We start from the raw sequence: 19,545 nt of genomic DNA, 5'->3' as shown, positions 1-19,545 counted from the left end.
GTGCCATAATCCCCAGGGTGGCAGCACAGCTCTGAAGCCCCACACGGCAATAAGCAGCCTGCCAGTCATTCCCTCAACTGGCATGGACACCGACACACTGGCCCAGTAGTCGGAGAGCAGCAGCGCGTGCCGGGGGCGGCAACACCAGAGTGGAACTGGGAGCAGCCTGTGTGAGCCCGCTGTGGTGGCAACTGAGCAGCCAGGGAGCAGCCCGCGTGCACCGGGGGCCATGGCACCAGAGGGGCCCAGGAGAGGCCCACGTGAGCCCAAGGCAGTGTTGACCGAGCGGCCCGGGAGCAGCCCGCATGTGCCGGCGGCCACGGTGCCAGAGGAGCAAGGGAGAGGCCCGTGCACTCCTGCGGCGGCACTAGAGGAGCCTGAGTGCGGCCCGTGCGAGCAACTGGTGGTGGCACCAGAGGGATCCAGGAGCGGCCCACGGGAGCCAGCGGTGGTGGCGGAGGAGCGGCCCAGGAGCAGCCATGCCCCCAGCAGCCACCAGGAAACCCAGTCCAACACACAACCCCCTGGGCTAGACCCAAAGGCTCCTGCTGGCACACAGTTGCCCGGCAGGGGTGCCGCTTTCACAGGGGAGTGCACCCAGCATGCCTGCCACTCCCTGCAGGGCTCTGTGCTGCTCTGACAGAGACCACGCCCACAGCAGGTTAGGGAATTAACCCAGTGGCTGCTCCAGGAGTGCAGGTAACCAACACAGGCAGTGGAGAAGGGCAAGGCATCCAGCAAGCAGGAAAGGACTTTCTTCTCCCAGCTGACATACACGCTACCTGCCTACAGCCACTGCTATCACCATGAAAAGGCAGAAGAATTTAGTCCAGTCCAAAATAGGCCAGACAACCCCTGAGAGAGGACCTGTGGAGATAGACCTAACCAGTCTCCCTGAAAAAGAATTCAAAATAAAAATTATAAACATGCTGATGGATCTGCAGAGAAATATGCAAGAGCTAAAGGAGCAAGTACAGAGGGAGACTACAGAAATAAAACAATCTCTGGAAGGACTTAAAAGCAGAATGGATGGGAGGCAAGAGGCAATTAAAGGAATAGAAACCAGAGAACAGGAACGTATAGAAGCTAATGCAGACAGAGATAAAAGGATCTCCAGAAATGAAACATTATTAAGAGAACAGTGTCACCAATCCAAAAGGAATAATATCCGCATTATAGGGGTACCAGAAAAAGAAGAGAGAGAAAAAGGGATAGAAAGTGTCTTAGAAGAAATAATTGCTGAAAACTTCCCCAAATTGGGGAAGGAAATAGTTGCTCAGACCATGGAAGCACACAGAACTCCCAACAGAAGGGACCCAAAGAGGACAACACCAAGACACATAATACTTAAAATGACAAATATCAAGGACAAGGACAGAGTATTAAAGGCAGCTAGAGAGAGAAAAAAGGACACCTACAAAGGAAAAACCATCAGGCCATCATCAGACTTCTCAACAGAAACTTTACAGGCCAGAAGAGAATGGCATGATATATTTAATGAAATGAAACAGAAGGGCCTTGAACCAAGGATACTGTACCCAGCACAATTATCATTTAAATATGAAGGAAGGATTAAACAATTCCCAGAAAAGCAAAAGTTGAGGGAATTTTCCTCAAACAAACCAACTCTACAGGGTATTTTAGAGGGACTGCTCTAGATGGGAGCACTCTTAAAAAAGAGCACAGAACAAAACACCCAACATATGAAGAATGGAAAAGGAGGAATAAGAAGGAACAGAAATAAAGAGTCATCAGACAGTGTTTATAATAGCTCAATAAGCGAGTTAAGTTAGACAGTAAGGTAGTAAACAAGCTAACCTTGAAACTTTCATAACCACAAATCTAAAGCCTGCAATGGCAATAAGTACATATCTTTCAATAATCACCCTAAATGTAAATGGACTGAATGTACCAATCAAAAGACACAGAGCAACAGAATAGATAAAAAAGCAAGAGCCATCTATATGCTGCTTACAAGAGACCCACCTCAAACCCAAAGACATGCACAGATTAAAAGTCAAGGGATAGAAAAAGATATTTCATGCAAACAACAGGGAGAAAAAAGCAGGTGTTGCAGTACTAGTATCAGACAAAATAGACTTGCAAACAAAGAAAGTAACAAGAGATAAAGAAGGACATTATATAATGAAAAAGGGCTCAATCCAACAAAAGGATATAACCATTATAGATATATATGCATCCAATACAGGAGTACCAACATATGTGAAACAAATACTAACAGAATTAAAGGACGAAACAGAATACAATGCGTTCGTTCTAGGAGACTTCAACACACCACTCACTCCAAAGGATAGATCCACCAGACAGAAAATAAGTCAGGACATAGAGGCACTGAACAACACACTAGAACAGATGGACCTAATAAACATCTATAGAACTCTACATCCAAAAGCAACAGGATACACATTCTTCTCAAGTGCACATGGAACATTCTCCAGAATAGACCACATACTAGGCCACAAAAAGAGCCTCAGTAAATTCCAAAAGATTGAAATTCTACCAACCAAGTTTTCAGACCACAGAAGTATAAAACTACAAATAAATTGTACAAAGAAAGCAAAAAGGCTCACAAACACATGGAGGCTTAACAACATGCTCCTAAATAATCAATGGATCAACGACCAAATTAAAATGGAGATACAGCAATATATGGAAACAAACGACAACAACAACACAAAGCCCCAACTTTTGTGGGGTGCAGAGAAGGCAGTCTTAAGAGGAAAGTATGTAGCAATCTAGGCACACTTAAAGAAGGAAGAACAATCCCAAATGAATAGTCTAATGTCACAATTATCGAAATTGGAAAAAGAACAAATGAGGCCTTAGGTCAGCAGAAGGAGGGACATAATAAAGGTCAGAGAAGAAATAAATAAAATTGAGAAGAGTAAGACAATAGAAAAAATCAATGAAACCAAGAGCTGGTTCTTTGAGAAAATAAACAAAATAGAAAAGCCTCTAGCTAAACTTATTAAGAGAAAAAGAGAATCAACACACATCAACAGAACCAGAAACGAGAATGGAAAAATCATGACAGACTCCACAGAAATACAAAGAATTATTAAAGACTACTATGAAAACCTATATGCTAACAAGCTGGAAAACCTAGAAGAAATGGACAACTTCCTAGAAAAATACAACCTTCCAAGACTGACCCAGGAAGAAACACAAAAGTTAAACAAACCAATTACGAGCAAAGAAATTCAAGTGGTAAACAAAAAACTACCCAAGAACAAAACTCCAGGGCCAGATGGATTTACCTCAGAATTTTATCAGACAGATAGAGAAGACATAATACCCATTCTCCTTAAAGTTTTTCAAAAAACAGAAGAGGAGGGAATACTCCCAAACTCATTCTATGAAGCCAACATCACCCTAATACCAAAACCAGGCAAAGACCCCACCAAAAAAGAAAATTACAGACCAATATCCCTCATGAATGGAGATGCAAAAATACTCAATAAAATATTAGCAAACTGAATTCAAAAATATATCAAAAGGATCATACACCACGACCAAGTGGGATTCATCCCAGGGATGCAAGGATGGTACAACATTCGAAAATCCATCAACATCATCCACCACACCAGCAAAAAGAAGGACAAAAACCACATGATCATCTCCACAGATGCTGAAAAAGCATTTGACAAAATTCAACATCCATTCATCATAAAAACTCTCAACAAAATGGGTATAGAGGGTAATTACCTCAACATAATAAAGGCCATATATGATAAACCCACAGCTAACATCATACTGAACAGCGAGAAGCTGAAAGCTTTTCCTCTGAGATCGGGAACAAGACAGGGATGCCCACTCTCCCCACTGTTATTCAACATAGTACTGGAGGACCTAGCCATGGCAATTAGACAAAAAAAAGAAATACAAGGAATCCAGATAGGTAAAGAAGAAGTTAAACTGTCACTATTTGCAGATGACATGATACTGTACATAAAAAACCCTAAAGACTCCACTCCAAAACTACTACATCTAATACCGGAATTCAGCAAAGTTGCAGAATACAAAATTAACACAGAGAAATCTGTGGCTTTCCTATACACTAACAATGAACTAATAGAAAGAGAAATCAGGAAAACAATTCCATTCACAACAGCATCAAAAAGAATAAAATACCTAGGAATAAACCTAACCAAGGAAGTGAAAGACCTATACCCTGAAAACTCCAAGACACTCTTGAGAGAAATTAAAGAGGACACTAACAAATGGAAACTCTTCCCATGCTCCTGGCTAGGAAGAATTAATATAATCAAAATGACCATCCTGCCCAAAGCAATAAGATTCGATGCAATCCCTATCAAATTACCAACAGCATTCTTCAATGAAATGGAACAAACAGTTCAAAAATTCATATGGAACAAAGACCCCGAATACCCAAAGCAATCCTGAGAAGGAAGAATAAAGTGGGGGGGATCTCGCTCCCCAATTTCAAGCTCTACTACAAAGCCACAGTAATCAAGACAATTTGGTATTGGCACAAGAACAGAGCTACATACCAGTGGAACAGAATAGAGACTCCAAACATTAACCCAAACATATATGGTTAATTAATATATGATAAAGGAGCCATGGACATACAATGGGGAAAGGATAGTCTCTTCAACAGATGTTGCTGGCAAAACTGGACAGCTACATGTAAGAAAATGAAACTGGATCACTGTCTAACCCCATACACAAAAGTAAATTCAAAATGGATCAAAGACCTGAATGTAAGTCATGAAACCATAAAACTCTTAGAAAAAATCATAGGCAAAAATCTCTTAGACATAAACATGAGTGACTTCTTCATGAACATATCTCCCCGGGCAAGGGAAACAAAAGCAAAAATGAACAAGTGGGACTATATCAAGCTGAAAAGCTTCTGTACAGCAAAGGACACCATCAATAGAACAAAAAGGTACCCTACAGTATGGGAGAATATATTAATAAATGACAGATCCAATAAAAGATTGACATCCAAAATATATAAAGAGTTCACACACCTCAACAAACAAAAAGCAAATAATCCAATTAAAAAATGGGCAGAGGAGCTGAAAAGACAGTTCTCTTAAGAAGAAATTCAGAAGGCCAACAGACACATGAAAAGATGCTCCACATCACTTGTCATCAGAGAAATGCAAATTAAAACCACAATGAGATATCACCTCACAGCAGTAAGGATCGCCACCATCCAAAAGACAAACAACAAATGTTGGCAAGGTTGTGGAGAAAGGTGAGCTCTCCTACACTGCTGGTGGGAATGTAAATTAGTTCAACCATTGTGGAAAGCAGTATGGAGGTTCCTCAAAATGCTCAAAATAGAAATACCATTTGACCCAGGAATTCCACTTCTAGGAATTTACCCTAAGAATGCAGCAGTCCAGTTTGAAAAAGACTGCTTACAATAGCAGCACTACTTACAATAGCCAAGCAATGGAAGCAGCCTAAATGTCCATCAGTCGATGAATGGATAAATAAGATGTGGTATATATTGGAATTTTATTCAGCCATAAGAAGAAAATAAATCCTACCATTTGCAACAACATAGATGGAGCTAGAGGGTATTATGCTCAGTGAAATAAACCAGGTGAAGTAAGACAAGTACCAAATGATTTCACTCATATGTGGAGTATAAGAACAAAGAAAAACTGAAGAAACAAAACAGCAGCAGAATCACAGAACCCAAGAATGGACTAACAGTTACCAAAGGGAAAGGGACTGGGGAGGATGGGTGGGAAGGGAGGGACAAGGGCAGAGAAAAAGAAAGGGGGGCATTACGATTAGCATGTATAATGTGGGGGGGGGCATAGGGAGGGATGTACAACACAGAGAAGACAAGTAGTGATTTTACAGCATCTTACTATGCTGATGGACAGTGACTGTGAAGGGGTATGTAGGGGGAACTTTGTGAAGGGTGGAGCCTAGTAAACATAATGTTCTTCATGTAATTGTAGATTAATGATACCAAAATAAAAACGAATAGCTTATAGGGGGAGTCTAGTAATCATAATGTTGCTCACATAATTGTACATTAATGATACTAAAATAAAATAATAAAATAAAAAATAGCTTATAATTATAACATTGCTATAACAAAGTATGATTTTTTATAAAAATTCAGAAAAAAATTCCCCGTTTTCTAAATCTACCCTAATCATGCTTCCATCTTCCCTCTCGCAGCCTAACTCCCACTTGTATGTAAGCCCCTCTGCCATGATGATGAGTGTCCTCCCCCTCCTTCCACAATACAAGCATCATGGGAACAGGAACTCCTTTCTTGTTCACTACTGTATCCCTAGCTACAAAAGCAATGCTTGATAAATGGTTGTCACTCAATAAATATTGCCAAATAAGTAAATATACATCTGCATGCATCTTTATCCAAATATACTTATGCATACATAAAGCAATCAAATGGAGGCAATAAGAATGCATGTTAAGTGAGTCTTATTACAGTATGAATAATATATATGTTCATCAAGTGTTTATTAAGTAAATAAGCTAGGCATTATGCTAAGCACTTGATTTGAAAAATATGATATAAACACTATTATTTTTCTTTTCAAAAACTTGGGGGAAACAGAGAAACAGAATTTTAGAGAGGTTATTTTGTTATTATTTACCTACATATACCTTTTTTAATTTAGCAAAGTACTGAACCATCTTCATGAATTATTCTCCATAATAAAATTAGAGTAAGACAATGTTCAAGTTCTCATTTGGATTCTCAAGTCACACAGTAAGTAGAAGAGCTACATACAATAAGGGTTTTGATTCCTTAATCCTAGTATGTAGCCAAAGCAGCTCAGATTTTTTTTCCCTGAAGACAAATACAAACATCTGTAGTAGTGCTGCCCATGTGGCAAGGTTCTGGTGGGGGAAAGCTAATAAATGATTACAAAAGTCTTTGTAAACACAAAGTGCTGTAGAAATGCAAAACATCTACAACAACAGTAATTAATTCTAATCATCTCTTTTCTGTGTGCAGCTGTCTCTCAAAATTCACTTTGGGAGTTTAATCACTCCATCTCAACAAATAAAGTAACCTCCCTCTTTCTGAGACCCTACTGAGAAGCTGTCCCTCATTCCCCTCAGCTGCAAAGGCTGAATGCTGCCATTAATAAGAAAAAAAGAGTTCAGATATAGCCTTGACTCTCAAAATCCTTGAATTTCAAATAAAATTAGGTACAAGGTCCTGAAAAAATACAGACATTTCAAAGTAGAATTCCCTGCCCTCCTCTACACAGGAGGGGAACTTTTTCTCCCTTCTAGCTGCAGTAATGCTCAGGTAATTAAGCTGAAATAATAGGTCAACAAATTATTATTTATTTAGCAATGTAAGGCTCTTAATAAGCACTGAGTAAATATAGCAGTCATGACAATAATCAGTTCAACACTTATCTATGTATGGTAGTCTTCCCTTATCTGCAGGTATGTTTCAAGACCCACAGTGGACCCCTGTGGAAACCTTACATGTTTTTTCCTATACACACATACCTATGATAAGGTTTAATTTGCAAATCAGGCACAGTAAGAGATTAACAATAACTAATAACAGAACAGTTATAACAATACACGGAAATAAAAATTATGTGAATGTGGAATCTTTCTTGCTCTCAAAATATCTTATTGCATCGTACTCACCCTTCTTCATGTGATGATGATGTGAGATGATGAAACATCCACCTGATGAGATGAAGTGAGGGGAATGACACTGGCATTGTGGCACAGCTCTAGGCTACTACTGACCTGAAGATTCATCAGAAACAGCATCACCTGCTTCCAGACCATGTTTGACCACAGGTAACTGAAACCACAGAAAACAAAACCACATTGAAGGGGGAACTACTGTACTGTCTATGGCTTTTTGAGTAGTGGTAACAGAAACCATATGGCTCCAAAACCAAAAAATTTACTCTCTGGCCCTTTATAGAACTCATTTCCAAACCCCTGATAGGGTGAGGCCTGAGTCCTAGGGAACTCCAATATAATAAGAAATATGAGGAGGAGGAGTTCATGATATGGACAGAAAACCAGAAAAACGTGGTTTTTCCAAAGTCAAGTGAGTATCATTTTTAAGATAAGAGGGAATGATCAACTATATTAATACTGCCTAAAGAACAAGCAAGATTAGAGCTGAGAATTGAATATTGGGTTTCATACCTGAAGGCCACTGAGGAGCTTCAAAAGAGTATTCTCAGTGGAATGGTAGGAATGAAAATCTAACTGATGGGATATTTATCCCTGTCTAATTTCTATTCTCAAGAAAGCGTGCAAAGAGAGGCAGTGGAGACAGGTAAGAGTTTTGATGAGAGCACAGAAGAGAGCCATAAACTGAAAGGGGTTGTAGAATATAGTGTATTTGTTTTGTGGGTTTTCTGAAGGTAATATCACAGCATGCTTGTGCACAAATAAAACTATGGAAATGGTCTCCACTATGGAGAAAAATGTGGAAGCTGAAGATGGACAAGGAGAAAAGGTTACATATGGAAACTGAACTGGTAAGGGATATATTTTCTCCAATAGGGTGAAGTGTTTCCCTGTGTCAAACATCTAGGGTAAATAGGGTCATCAAAAATGGAAGGGAAATCAAAACAATTAAGGCAGACACTGAGGCAAAAAGTTGTCTGGCCTCAATTGTGTAAAAAATAATGGTTTTCACTTAGTGGAACCCACCAAGGGCCGGGAGAAGATTTTGGGTGAGCTGGCCTGGGGTGGAAAGCATCCTTCAGCCTCTGCAAATACAGCTGACTTGCAAGCCATATTGCCTACAACAGATTCATGGCAGTTCAAGGTTGGTTTCCCTTTTATTATCCTTTACTCATGTCTCATTCATATATTTCAGCTTTTTATAGAGATCTCACAAAATCCCTGTGTCCATGTGAGAAGCAGAATGATAAAAGAACATTGTCTCCTTAGGCCAGTGTGGTGAAGGAGGCTAATCAGGAAGAGGTGAATGAATTCCACTGGCAAAGTGCCTAGGTCACACAGGTAGCCACTGATTTTATTCCAGTGTTAACCTTAGAAATTTTGTGTTTTATATTTAATAAAAATGAGGAAATCTGACAAAAGTATAGAAGGCTTTGTGTGAGGAGGGCCATGTTCTAACAAGATAATGGGTATAAAGGCATATGGTTTCTCTTATAAAAGAAGAAAACTCTGAACTTTGACAGTTAAACTATCCAGGAAGATTTTCCAGGCAGAGAAGGGGAAGAAGTCAGCAAAGGTGCTTGTTCCCTGCGGTTTTCCTTCCCCAGGGGGACTCTTTAAACTTAGCAACTGTTACCAACTCCAGGAGTACAATGTTCTTCCTTTCACATTCTACTACAGGTTTGGTCAAAAACTTCTCCTGCCTCTTTAGGGTAGAAATGGACTAGAATTCTCAAAAGCCTTTCCAGGGAATTAAGGGAGAATGTAGCTAACAGCAACTACAGACACAGGAAAACAGGAATATGAAATCTAGGTACACAGGCTTTGAAGCCAGATAATTCTGGATTTAAATTGCAGCTCTGCCACTTACTGGCTGTGTAACCTTGTGCAGGTTACTTAACTACTCTGAAGCATAGTTTCTTTACCTATAAAATGGGTAAATTTATACCTACCTGTGTTAGTTCAGATCCTCTAAGAAGAAGACACCAAGATCAGATTAACTTGCAAAAAAAAGGGGGGGGGGTCGAGGGGCAGATGCCTGTGAAAGAAAATGGGGAGGGAGCTGGAGAAAGCTGAGATCTGTCAGATAGTGATACACATCTCACCGTTGGGAAGGAGAGAGGGGAGTAAGGAAGGTAGGATAGGAAGAGCCTTAGATTGCCAGGGGCTTTCAGAAAGTTCCTGCAAAGCCATTATAGAACCCTCAGGCCAAAGTCATAATTCTGGGGAGTCCTCTGTCTTACAGGAATGGGTCTGCTGTAACATCCCTGCTGTGTACCATCCTGGCAGAGAACAGACCAATGGAAATACGGCCTTGGAGCAAATGCAGGGATATATTTAGAACACAGCAGCTGGGGGCATCAGTCAGTTATGCTCCCCACAGTAGATCTGAGAGGCACTTCTCATGGCTGTACACATCTTTTCCACAGGGGACCGGGGAGAAGTTCCTCCATGGTTCCCAGCCTTCTCTTCCTGAGGAAGGGCCAGGTTAGTGGAACAAACTATAACCCTCATCACTGCTGTTGATCTCAGGTGTACAACTGGTACTTATACCCTGCCTTCTCCATTCTAAATTCCCCTCAGTGTCATCTGTCACTTGGCTGGTCTTGGTGGCTTACCTGGTACTATGACCCATGTCTTCACTCCTGAAGGATCTAGAAATGATACTACTGGTGATCACACACTTCTTAGGTTGGAGTTGCTTCATGTGTCCATTCAAGGGGGCAAGGGGATATCAGAGATACCCAGCAGCATGACACAGATTCCACACATATTTCCTCCCTGTCCCCACTATAAAGCAGCCTTCCCTTCTCCCACTGATCAGTGTAGTTTACTTCTACCAATATGATGACTTTTCTCAAGCTGGTCCTTGGACACAAGGAGTTCAAAATCCCCTGGTGGCAGCCACAGGTTATAGTTCAGTGGGATTTTTGCTGTGCTCCCTGGCAAAAGCACACCTTCTTTGGGGATCAAGCCCTCCAACTCTGCAAAGCTAGAGTTGCAGGGACAGGAAGTACAAAATCTACCATTGGGTCATTATGAGTAACGGTAAGTGGGGTTACTACTGCTTACACCTTGGTCTCCAGACCTCTGTGCTATTCCCACTGTGGACCTAACACCACATAAAGTTCTCTCTATACATACTGCATCTTGAATGATGATCCAGGCTTTCAGAGTGTTGCCACCAAGCTGGCACTTTAGCTGTGCCTTTAAAAGGATGTCCCAACATTTTCTGAGACTAGCTGCCCCAGGAGGGTACAGTATGTGATGTGACCAGTGGATCTTGATCATGGGCCCATTTCACACATCCTTCACTGTGAAGTGAATGGCATGTTGGGATTCTAAGCTGTGTGAGAAAGCTGCCTGGGGATCAGACATTCCATAAGCCCCTAAATAGTGATGCTGGCTGAGGCATTACACGTAGAAAATGCAAACTCATACCCAAAGACATCTATCCCTGTGAGAATGAACTACCGGTTTTTCCACTGTAGGAGGGGCCCAATGTAGTTGATTGGCCAGTATAGGTTGTACTTGGCCCTGCCACCAAGTGGCTCGTTGGTCTTAAGGAACAGTGCCCCATCAAGGGCTCAGCATTTGGTCTCTATTGCTGACAGGTTGAACATTCTGAGGCAGCAGGAGCCAGAATTCCATGAGCCTGCATTGTGATTGCCCCACTGTAGCTTAACATAAGCTCCATACTGTATCTTCTCCTACTATTGACCCTTCCAACACCATAGGGTCCTCCAGGTCCTTTTGGCAGAGCCCTTTTCTTTTCCAGGTCTCACCCAAAGCCTCCCATGCCACCTGGTATATGAGCAAGAGCAATGATTCTAGATGTGAAATATATTGCTTCCAGAACCCAAAGAGGACTACTGGCACTGTGCTTCCATCTTTGTGATAGGAGATACAAGATACAGCAATTTGTTTTACAGTAGAGAGCATCCCAACATACTTCTTACCATTGGAATCCTAAAAACTTCACTGAAATGTCAGGTTCCTGGATCTTTGTAGGGTTTATCTCCCAGCCTCTGGAGCACATCAGTATGCCATCAATGAAGTGGATTAGTATGATGGCTCTGTAGGATGCCCAGGCAGGCCAGATTTCATCAATGAGCTTTTGTCAGATAAATGGCCATATTCCATGAATCTAAAGACTTATCAATCTGCTCTTGCAATTAGACCATACCTGGCATATCAGCTATGATGAAGGCTACTGCTTGTTTAAGCCAGCCATGTCTTCCTTATTTTCCTCAGATGTGATATTGTTTCTCATTTACAATCTTAGTTGGGAGAGGAAGAAAAGTGAGAACAGTTTCAAACCTTCTACTTGGCCTTCCTTACTATATCTTTTACCTCACAGACTAGGAACCCAGTGTGAGGATTACTCTAACTTCCGAGTATATCAGTGCAATCAGGAACAGGGGAAATGACCACTGAGTGTATCCACAAACCCAGCAGACACACGCTGAGTCAACTTTAGTGAGGATTTCATTTATTACCTGGCCCCTACTCTATTAGAACTATAATGATGCTTTGGGTCTCCAGGTATCAATGCCAACTCAGACTATGTGTCTAAAAGCCCTCAAAATGTGTCTGGGTGTTTTCCCTTCCCCAGTATACAATCACCCAAGTGAACTGCCACAGGTTTGGAAGAAGAACTGGGGGAATCATCATAGCATATACTTGCCATGGTGTTGCTATCTCTTCTTCTCCTGGAGATGATGCTTTATTACCATCTTCACAGCTCCAGGCAGCTCAAGTCCTTGGCTGTCCCCTCAGACCTTCAAGGCCCTTACAATTATATGGCCTCTATTACACTGAAGTTTATCATCCCCATGGATATTAATGAGCCCAGCTCCATGACCACCTCTCCTACAATCAGCCCTGACCTTCAGAGAAAAGCTGCCACTATGATGCTGGTGCTATTCTCACCAGAACTTTCCTGATAGCCTTGGAAAATGGTGTGTCTTCTGAGCTCTTCCATGGAACATAATCTACTGGTATGCTTTGTGGCCTCACATAATATAGTCATTGCTGCTTGTCCACTTCCCTCAGTCTCTTTATTCCTTCTACAATCTGCCAGGATATCTCAAGTATTTCTACCTCACTCAGCATTATCCATCAATTTTTTAGAGACTCTTAAGAATCACCCCATCCATTAGGGTTTTGCCAGTGTATTAAATCATGTGTTAAATCCAGCAATACTGATAAAGCACTCTCAATATACAATACCAGATATACTACCCTGCTTCTGCCAGTACATGCTACCTAATTCTTACAGTTCCTTCAGTGTATAAGAGCTTTCCTCTTTTATCAGGTCCAGCACTTCCCCAGCCAGGTTATGCGAGTATTTAACCCTAACAGCCAGGAGAGCAGGTAGGGCTACTGAGGGGGGTACCTGTTGCTTTATGGAGGGAGAGATTCTAAACTTATTATATCTATCAATACAGAAGTGTGAGCTCTTACTGTGGAAGAGTAGGTCACTTTTGCAAATTCTTAGGGTTCAGGGGAGTCTTCAGAGCCAAAATCCTTAGAAGCATCCATCCAAATGTCCCTATCCCATAAGTCATGAACCATAGGTTTTCACAGTCAGGACTATGACCCTAGCATAACAGACCTGCCTTGACCAACTATTTAAATATCTATGGAGCTCTGCTGCTCTAAACAGATCTGTTTGCTACTCAGCTATGTCCTCTCTTCCCACTGTAATATATGAGGGCTTTCATACTTAGACATTATTTATTAATAACCCTCTGATTCTCAATATCCCTCTGAGCAAGTGCCAATTCAGCTTAGCAATAGCCAGCCAACTCCACTGTCTTTGTATACATTGTTTCCCCCATCTCTTCCGAATGACTGAATCACTGCACCAGTAAATCAATCCTCTCAACCAGGAAGTTTTCCCAGGCCACTTTCAGTGAAATCTTTGGCAATTAGATTACCACGTGTGCCAGGGATTATTCATTCTTCACATACCACCAGGAAGGAATATCTTTGCTCACTGAGAAATGGGTGAACCATACCCAGAACCCTATCTTACCATGTATTTTCTTGGACCATGCGTGTTGGTTGAATCATTTAAGAAGCAGATGTCAAAATGAAATTAGATACAAGAGAATTGTGGTGAGGACAGGGTAAGCTCCTGTGAGGGAAAATGGGGAGGGAATCAAAGAAGGCTGGAAGAGTTGTAAGAACATGATGCAAGTATGACCCTTGTGTGTAAGAGAGGGAAAGAAGGAAGGTTGGGTAGGAAGTGTCTTAGACTGTCATGCAGTTTAAATAAAATTTCAGCAAGGCCAATGGGAAATCCTCAAGCCAAGACAGCCTATCAGAGGAATCCTACATGTTGCAAGACTGGCCTTAGTATCCCTGCTCAGGGATACTCAGTCATTGGCTGAGAATAGTCAGCTTAAAGACTTCAGTTGGTTCACCCGAGTCTATAAGATAGTCCAAAACCTGAGCAGAGTATAAAAGAAACCTGCATGCCTTGTCTCCTGACTAGGTATTATCTAGCCACATCACTCGCTATTCCCCCTCAAGGCACCTACCTCATCAGGCTTCTAGTCCTTTCGCACATAAACACTCCCCAACTGTCTACTGTGACTCACTCCTTATTCTTTCACCACAATGTTTGTTGACCACTTGATATGTGCCAGGCAATGTTCTAGGTATTAGAGACTTCATGATGAATAAAAAGACAAGAATCCCAGCCCTCCTGGTAGATGAATTCTCTCTCTATTCAAATGCCACCTTGAGTAGGATGCCTTTCTTTAGAGCTTCCACCAGAACTATGAGAATCTCTTTGTGATACTTTGCTACAACATGCTGTACTTGTTGATGTACTTGAATGCAAGGGCAGATCTAGGTTTTATGAGCCCTGAAGCTTATGCAATTTGGTTTCATATGTGTGAGGGGGCATTTTTAAGAAAAATATTACTAATATAATATTTTGCTATGCCCTTTCCAGGGCCTTGGAAAGGGCCTGTGCAAGTTATTTTCATGGTAAATCCACTGCTACTTACCTGTCTTTCCCACTAGACTATGAACTTTAATTTCTATACCCCCAATCTATACTCACACTCTCTGCCAGCTCAGAGTCCCTTCTCCCAAGTCTATTATCTTTGTTTACTGCTTTCCCACAGAGGCACTCAGAACAAGAATCCTGCCTAGGAGCTTGATCTACCTGTCTCCTCTTAGGAGTGACAATGCCTTGGAGCTTGCTCTTGAGCTGGTGGATCACTAATTCTAACACTTAATTTCAAATCTTGCATGCTTTGCTGGAGTAAGAATCCTCTCAGAGGACCACTCACTGGCTCTCCAGGGGCTTCCAAATGCTTCAATTAGTTTCAACTATTCCCATAAAGCACAGGACCTCTTAGAGCAGATTAAGAACATGTACAAGAGTGTTCCCAACAATCACCAAAGGTCCAAAGGATTTCAAAACTATTTACAATAGTGGGCTCTTACAGGTACAAAGAGAAGACCCAAAGTCCAGATTTAGAAAAATTCTTCCTGGCTTCCTTACTCAGTCTACTATAAGACTTAAAGCCTATCTAAATCTGCAATCTTCTTGGTCAAAAATCACTGTCTGCTTCCTCTAGAAGTACATATTCTATTGGTCTAAATATTTCCTGAGCTGTCTCAAATTAGAGAATCAAAGAATTTTAGAGTAAGAAGGAACTTAGTAAATATATACAAACATAATTAATTAGTGTATGTACTATGTGTGAACTATTGTGAGAAATAAAAAGAGTAACATATCCCAGTTCTCAAAGAGCATATAAAAAGTCTTTCCATGGCCAGATTTTTCTTCCTATATTATTATTTTTCCTCCTTTCTCTAGTTCTAAACACTTTATTTATCTAGGATTTTACTGGACTTTAAACCAGTCCCATTAATAAGTCACATACTTCTTCTGGCACAAATTAGAAATAACTGCAGAAAAAATAACATACTTATCAACTACTCTCCTCAGTGTGGTAGCCCTACTTAAGTAGAAAAAACTTCCTTTTAAATATTTTAGAACCAGAAAACAAATCCTAGAAATTACCTAAGTTTCATTTGCTGTAAACTAAGCAACTGAGCTTTAAAGAATGACCCAGAGTTTCCACTGGCTTCCATGGCCCCAGCAGATCTACATAACAATGAGTTCAACATTGCAAATAATTCAGTTTTGAGGCAAATACACAATTTAAGGACATTAAAAATAATATCCATCAAACATTTATGTTTGTGCCTTTGAGTACCCACTAAATCTCAGACACTGAGAATAAACATGGTCTCTGCCCTTAAAGAAACTTGCACTTTAGTAAAAGAGATAGAAATCCAGCAGGTAAATGGCAGAAATGATGGTAAGGATAAGAACAGGGTACTATATAAGTACAAAGAAGGGATACTACTTTAGTTGGTGTGGAAGAAATAATGCCTGACCTGACTTTTAAAAGAAGATACGTTTTAGACAGCAAAACTATGGAGCAAGGCACAGCAGGATGCAAATACTAGTCAGGTTACCAGTCAGTCAACAGAAAACAACTTTAGCCGACTTAATTAGAAAAGGAGTTTATTGTAGCTTGGAGAATCCCTAGAAAGACTGAAAATCCAAGATAAAAAATCAGACAGGAATAAAAGGATGCTGCATAGAGTAAACACAGTCTAAATCACACGTGAGAACCAGTCCAGTGAAGATGCTGCTGCTCTGAACCCTGGATCCTTCAGCTGAAATTGCCAATATTGCCATACTGCATACTGGATACTGGTACTAGACGGTGGATGCTGGTAGTGAATACTGCATGTCCAGTACAAGCCCTGGTTGCCCCACTGGCAACCTCCAATATTCATAAAATTGGTGATTCCTAAGCCATGGGAAGTATTTCCAATGCTGACAGTCAAGAAAGGGGCACTACAGGGGTGGAGCCAAGATGGCAGTGTGAGTAGGACAGTGGGAATCTCCTCCCAAAAACATATATATATATTTGAAAATCCAACAAATACAACTAATCCTAAAAGAGAGACCAGAAGACACAGGACAACAGCCAGACTACATCCACACCCGCGAGAACCCAGTGCCTGGTGAAAGGGGTAAGATACAAGCCCCAGCCTGGCAGGACCCAAGCACCCCTCACCCCAGCTCCCGGCGGGAGGAGAGGAGTCAGAGTGTGGAGGGAGAGGGAGCCCAGGACTGATAATCACCCAGCCCTAGCCATCCGTACCAGAGCACAGACACAGTGCATACGTGGGGTGCTGGAAACTAGGGAAACAGGGCAGCAAGATCTTTGAGCGGGTCCTGAAGCTGGTGCCCCTGTGACAAAGAAAAGCGAGTGCTTTTTGAAAGTCTTCAATTGACAGGGATGCCACAGCTGGACGGAAGCATCCTGGGTCACAGTCCAGCAGCTGGAAATTCCAGGGAACTCCGGGTGCACTAACCCCCTGGGCAACAGCTCTGAGAACCCCCACAGAGGTAAACAGCCAAACAGCCCCCTGTCCATTACCCCTCCAGGGCCCCGCCATAACAGAGCAGGAGCCTGATGCTGGCTACGCACACAGCAAGGGAGCTTCCTCCATACCAGCCGGCCAAGATACAGAGACCCAGTCTACCTGCAATTGCCCAACAAAAGCCACTAGGGGTCGCAATTGTCCCAGTAAAGAGGCCAGGAGCAAGTGGAAAGCCTTAGCTGTCCCAGCTGTCAGAAAGCCAATAGCTCACCACTGCACCTATCAACATGAAAATGCAAAAAAATTTGATACAGACAAGACTAACCCAGATAGCTTCGACATCTGCTACATCTTCCCCTGAAAAGGAACCCAGGGAGATAGATTTAATCAGTCTTTCTGAAAAAGAATTCAAAACAAAAGTCATAACCATGCTGATGGAAATATGGAAGAACTAAGGAGGGAGAATACAGAAATAAAACAAGCTTTGGAAGGACTTCAAAACAGAATGGACGAGATGCAAGAGACCATTAATGGACTAGAAAACAGAGAACAGGAACGCAGAGAAGCTGATTCAGAGAGAGATAAAAGGATCTCCAGCAATGAAAGAATTTTAATAGAACTGAGTGACCAATCGAAACGGAACAATATCCACATTATAGGGGTACCAGAAGAAGAAGAGAGAGAAAAAGGGATAGAAAGTGTCTTTGAAGAAATAATTGCTGAAAACTTCCCCAAACTAGGGGAGGAAATGGTCTCTCAGACCACAGAGGTACATGGAACTCCCATGACAAGGGATCCAAGGAGGGCAACACCAAGACATAATTAATTAAAATGGCAAAGATCAAAGAAAACGACAAAGTATTAAAGGCAGCCAGAGAGAAAAAAAAGGTCACCTACAAAGGAAAACCCATCAGGCTATCATCAGACTTCTCAACAGAAACCCTACAGGCCAGAAGAGAATGGCATGATACACTTAATGCAATGAAACAGAGGGCCTCGAAACAAGATTACTGTATCCAGCACGATTATCATTTAAATATGAAGGAGGAATTAAACATTTCCCAGACAAGCAAAAATTGAGGGAATTTGCCTCCCACAAACCACCTCTACAGGGTATCTTACACGGATTGCTCTAGATGGCAGCACCCCTAAAAAGAGCACAGAACAAAACACTCAACATATGAAGAAGGGAGGAGGAGGAATAAGAAGGGAAAGAAATAAAGAATCATCAGACTGTGTTTACAATACCCCAATAAACGAGTTAAGTTAGACAGTAAGATAGTAAAGAAGCTAACCTTGAACCTTTGGTAACCACAAACTTAAAGCCTGCAATGGCAATAAGTACATACCTTTCAATAATCACCCTAAATGTAAATGGACTGAATGCACCAATCAAAAGACACAGAGTAATAGAATGGATAAAAAAGCAAGACCTACCCATATGCTGCCTACAGGAGACCCACCTCAAACCCAAAGACATGCACAGACTTAAATTCAATGGATGGAAAAAGATATTTCATGCAAACAACAGAGAGAAAAACCAGGTGTTGTGATACCAGTATCAGACAAAATAGACTTCAAAACAAAGAAAGTAACAAAAGATAAAGAAGGACATAACATAATGATTAAGGGCTCAGTCCAACAAGAGGATATAACCATTATAAATATATATGCACCCAATACAGGAGCACTAACATATGTGAAACAAATACTAACAGAATTAAAGGAGGAAATAGAATGCAAAGCATTCATTCTGGGAGACTTTAACACACCACTCACTCCAAAGGACAGATCCACCAGACAGAAAATAAGTAAGGACACAGAGGCACTGAACAACACACTAGAAGAGATGGACCTAATAGACATCTACAGAACTCTACATCCAAAAGCAACAGGATACACATTCTTCTCATGTGCACATGGAACATTCTCCAGAATAGACCACATACTAGGCCACAAAAAGAGGCTCAGTAAATTCCAAAAGATTGAAATCCTACCAACCAACTTTTCAGACCACAAAGGCATAAAACTATAAATAAACTGTACAAAGAAAGCAAAAAGGCTCACAAACACATGGAGGCTTAACAACACAGTCCTAAATAATCAATGGATCAATGACCAAATCAAAATGGAGATCCAGCAATATATGAAAACAAACAACAACAACAACACAAAGCCCCAAGTACTGTGGGATACAGCAAAAGCAGTCTTAAGAGGAAAGTATATAGCAATCCAGGCATATTTAAAGAAGGACGAACAATCCCAAATGAACGGTCTAATTTCACAATTATCGAAATTGGAAAAAGAAGAACAAAAGAGGCCTAAGGTCAGCAGAAGGAGGGACATAATAAGGATCAGAGAAGAAATAAATAAAATTGAGAATAATAAAACAATAGCAAAAATCAATGAAACCAAGAGCTGCTTCTTCGAGAAAATAAACAAAATAGA

General features: G+C 41.2%; 1 protein-coding gene across 1 annotated transcript in view; it reads right to left on the bottom strand.

The window, feature by feature from the left end:
* SPATA31F3 (SPATA31 subfamily F member 3) overlaps positions 1-19,545 on the bottom strand; it is a 167,675-nt gene that overhangs the window by 37,498 nt on the left and 110,632 nt on the right. The window contains exon 7 of the mRNA XM_073228019.1: positions 7,660-7,822. The gene's annotated coding sequence lies outside the window, so the exon portion shown is untranslated. The remainder of the gene's footprint in view (positions 1-7,659; positions 7,823-19,545) is intronic.

This window comes from Manis javanica, chromosome 2, assembly GCF_040802235.1.
Source record: "Manis javanica isolate MJ-LG chromosome 2, MJ_LKY, whole genome shotgun sequence".
Classification (NCBI taxonomy): Eukaryota; Metazoa; Chordata; class Mammalia; order Pholidota; family Manidae; genus Manis; species Manis javanica.
The sequence above is the reverse complement of the archived record's forward strand: the minus strand, read 5'-3'. Positions and strand labels throughout refer to the sequence as shown.